This window comes from Aedes albopictus, chromosome 1 (genome assembly GCF_035046485.1).
Source record: "Aedes albopictus strain Foshan chromosome 1, AalbF5, whole genome shotgun sequence".
NCBI lineage: Eukaryota > Metazoa > Arthropoda > Insecta > Diptera > Culicidae > Aedes > Aedes albopictus.
Genome location: NC_085136.1, coordinates 119,839,946 through 119,844,915, shown reverse-complemented (window position 1 = coordinate 119,844,915; position 4,970 = coordinate 119,839,946).

Here is a 4,970-nt window from a genome sequence, read left to right as displayed (position 1 = left end):
TTGGGTTTCAAAATGCCAAGATGGGATTGTGGTGACGAGGTGGGATAAATTTTGTGCTGTCAAATAATGTGAAGGAAAGTGTGAAGGAAGGTGTGAATGTGTTTACACTGAACCGCCAAACAACCCAAATTTGAGCTCTTTTTACGCAATCGCAAAGCACAGAGAATCAGACGTCGCTGTTGGAAGCGAATTGGGTTCTTTAGGGGTATCCAGATTATTGCATAATCGGAATCTCCGTCCTAAAATTAGTCGAAATCCAAAATTTCATCATTTTTGGTGACCGGGAACTATTTTTAAAATGCATCCAAAGTTTGTATGGAGAAAATTTTTTGGTCGGGGTGAACTGTCACTTTATCGATTGAACTGTCATTCTATCCACGGAAATTAAAACTGTTTTGTTTATTTAACCATCAAAACAAAGGAATTGGAACGCAACAAAATCATCTAATACTCAGAAAAATGAGCTCTATCGATTAGGCTAAAGAAAATGGCAATATTTAATTCACTAAACAACCCAAGGGGCTGGTCACTCGGCACATTGTGCCCGGCACACATGCCGGCACATCTCGGCACACATGCCGGCACAATCCGGCACACATGGGCACAACATAGAAATCCAACTTTTCGTTATGGAATCAAACTGTCAACATTCTCACGATTGCAAAAATCCCTTCATACAGATTCTAGACAAGTGTTTTGGGTGGAATTTTGTCGGTAAACTCCGACTAGACTAATAACATTCGCCAAAAATAGACAGGATTATAATTAGCGCAAAAACATTTAAAGAAAATATTCCACTGGGCACATTCGGCACACCTCCGGCACACTTCGGCACACCTCTGGCACACACTGAAAAACAACCGGCACAGTTTAAGCACATATTGGCACACGCTCAAAAATCACGGCACAAATGAAGTGTGCTGAATGACCAACCCCTTGAAACAACCCAATTCGTGGTTGAACGCTCAGATAGCGTCCAGGTACGAGTACACAGCGCAACAAAAAATAACTATTGGTCCAAGGTAAGTAAAATCACCTTGTATTGGTCTGTCTCAAGGGAAAACTTATGTGTCTCCGACAGATTTTGGGCCGCTGATTCCGAATCCGGGCTCAGATTTACTCCAGCACGTCACAATTTTGAGCTATACCTCGATTTATAGGGCAAAATATGTGATTTTGGGCTTTTTTATCGCATGCCATTAGGCATGGAAATATTTTTTTAAGCAATCAAAGGTTAAATTGGTCAATAGGCTCCTAAAGTCCTATCGGGATTCTTGTTTTAAACCACAATATATGGTTCAAGAGTACATATTTACTCATTTTTTGACGTTTTTATTAACCGTAGTTGAAAATATATAATTTTTACTTTTTTAGCCTTTTGTCTTGTCCCTAGCTTATAACACATACTTTGAGTGATTTTTTTTCACCGTGTATGTCAGATAGGAACATTTTTGAAATCCCAGTGCGAAAAATGTCGAGCTCAGTCACACAAGGTTGACCTCAAATGTCAAAGTAGAACTATTTACCATTTTTCTTATTTCGAATTTTCTCATTATTCCTTTGTTTTTCAAGTTCGAGTAAAGTACAATTCCGATTAGAATACCATGCTTGATCGTATTATTCAATATATGCGAGATTTCGTCTTTAATTTTAGGACCCTATTAACATCTAAATTAACGACTCATGCAAAATATTTCGTTTATCCAAATCAAATTCGCTAGATTTGAGCATTTAATGTTAGTAAGTAAACTGGCATGCCACTTTTGGAGGGTGACTTGTATGGGAAATATTGTACCTAACATAAATCATTTAAAACCACAGAGAACAGACATCCAAGTCCAGTTCCGAAACTGTGTAAGGAATTTAACGGCCATTTGAAATCGGCAACACAAGTGGCAATAGCGTGACGCTGCAATCGGTTAAATTCCCTTACTAATTTAATTCACCACTTGAAATGTTTCAATTCACCACTGACTGTGGCAATATGGTGTTTGGTGGCGTTAGTGTTGTCATCGTGTATTGGTTTGCAACCTTACTCAAGTAAAGATTCAAATCCTTACACAACTTTCCGAATGAAATTTGTTGTAGCCTGGATGTCTGTTCTCTGTGTTAAAACTATCAAATTTGAATAGGTAAAAAGAAATAGTTTGCATGAGTCGTTAATTTAGATGTTAATAGGGTCCTAAAATTAATGACGAAATCTCGCTTATATTGAATAATGCGATCAGGCATGGTATTCTAATTGGGTTTGTACTTTACTCGTACTTGAAAAACGAAGGAATAATGAGAAAATTCGAAATAAGTAAAATGGTAAATAGTTCTACTTTGACACTTGAGGTCAACCTTGTGTGACGGAGCTCGACATTTTTCGCACTGGGAATTCAATGTTTCTATCTGACATACACGGTGAAAAAAAATCACTCAAAGTATGTGTTAGGGACTACCCGGATAAAAAATTACCATTCATTACATGGTAAATATTATTAACATATGACTGGTTTTATTGTTCACAATAAAACACATAGTAGATATATTGTTACTTTTTACAATAGAAATCAAGCCCATATAGTTCGTACAATAAGTGAACATTAGCTTTATTAGTGACTAATTGATTCGATTGTTTTTCAATAGTTCTATAGTAATTTAACCTTCCGTAACTCGCGCGGTTGACTACCTGCGTCAGCACCACGCTAATTCTGAGTACAAAAAGCGAGATTTTTTCAACGTGTTGTACAAAATACAACAGCGCGATCGTTCGAGGGTTAATGTTACCATCAGTAAAAATTAATTTAAGTTGTTTTTATATAGTTGCAAAAGTGCCTGCAATGTTCTCATGGACTTTGTATTAAAAAAGAGTTTATTTCTCAATTACACTTAAAAACAATTCGTAACAAATAAATAACAATAAATATTATTGTTCCTTGGATCATGTTTGTAAAATCAAATACAGTCGGAACCCGCTAGTTGAGCCACAACCTCCACCCAACCAACGAATTCGATTCGCTAGTTGGGTGAAGTGACAGCAGCACAAGGGGCGTGGACCCGCTAGTTGAGCCACAACCTCCACCCAACCAACGAATTCGATTCGCTAGTTGGGTGAAGTGACAGCAGCACAAGGGGCGTGCGCATTATTTTTTTTAAATCATGTTAGGTTGGAAGTAAAAAGTTAAATTTTTCAATTTGTTTTTCATTTAGAGCAAAACTGATACGTTTTGCAAGATACATATATGGCCAACACACTTAAATTTAGAAATTGATCTCGGTAGACGGTTTACCGAGAATCCAACAGCTATCTCGGTAAAATTTTTACTGATTCTCGGTAAAATTTTTACCGAGATTTTGGTAAACCATTACCGAGTCTCGGTGAACTTTGCCGAGATCTCGGTAAAAAGTTGGATTACCGAGATCTCGGCAAAGTTTTCACGACATCTCGGTAAATTTTTTACCGAGATTCAGTAAAAATTATTACCGGATTCTCGGCAATCCGTTTGCTGAGGTCGGCGATTTAATTTAAGTGTGAATGCGAGAAATAATTATTTTCACCCATTTTTAGTCGGTGAAGTGAAAATATAGATGTTTATGAAACAACCCGGACCAAAATGCAAGCACAAAACCAACACAAAACGCTTTTAATGATCGATTGGGGTCAAAAAATCTCGATTTTAGCGTTACGTAATAAATGGACGCTGCCTTATAGAAAACTAGCTGAAAAGCAGGTTTTAGCCAAGTGAGGACGTTTACGACAAGAAAAAGATGAACAATGACTTTTCTAATGTTTTCCAATAAATTAAAGGAATCTAGTAAATAGTAAACTACCATTGATAACAATACAAATACAATTTGTTTAATGGGGTCAATTGAACCGATGTTAAAAAACATGCAATCATATTTGTTGTTATGTAAACAGATTTCGCCTTTGAAAAACCAAAGAATTCATATTTCTCGGTAACATTTTTCTTCGGCATTTACAGATACTACAACAGCGCGGATTTTGCGAATTTCGCGGATTTCGCGATTTTCGCGGATTTGGCGCGAATTTGCCACTAGAATTCGGCCCTCGCGCGGATTTGGCGCGGAATTGGTTTTGCTATTCCGTCATGCAATTTTTTTTTGCATAGCTAGCACTCTCTCACCTTTATAAATGATCATCTGACATAACATATAATATCTATGTATTGGATTTACAGGAATGTACTAAACTTTGAGCTCTACTCCGAATACTTGTCAGAAGTTTCATAACAAAATCCAGGAAATCATCAAGGGTCTTCTTCAAAGTGCATCCCAAGAATTTATCTAAGGATTAAGACCTTTGTGAATGAACTTTCATCTTTTTTCTTTTTTGGATTAATGCTTTCACCTTAAAAAATCTCAAATGAATTGTTTCGGAATGCTTGAAAATTTTCTGTAAAAAAATCCTGTGGTATGTATATGTAAAAATCCTGTGGTATATATACCGCAAGAAATTACTAAAGAAAATTCTCGAAAGAGTTTATCTGACAAAACTATAAGAATTTGAATTGAATTGTCATGTGAAGCATTTCTGAATTACTGGTATCTTTATATATAAAAATGAATTTCTGTCTGTCTGTCTGTCTCACCGCTATGCATTCAGAAACTACTGTACGGATCGGTGTGAAATTTTGTATGTGGGTGCTTTTGGGGTCGGGGAAGGTTCTTAGCTTGGTGTGAGACCTCTCCGGCCTCGGGAAGGGTGGGCTCCCATACAGATGACTTCGCGGGGGACGTCCCTATAGAGCTGCATGTCAAAAAACACAGTGGGCAGGCAGTACGACGTTTGCCGGGACAGCTAGTCTCTTATAAAATTGGATGAAACTCCACAAAATATTTCTCTGGAGAAATTCTTTCTGCAACAATTTCTCCAAGATGATCATGCACGTAACTACAACGCATTTATCTCCCAAGTTGTGCACGCTTGCTGTAGTGCATAACAAGCACGCTCGGCATTGGAG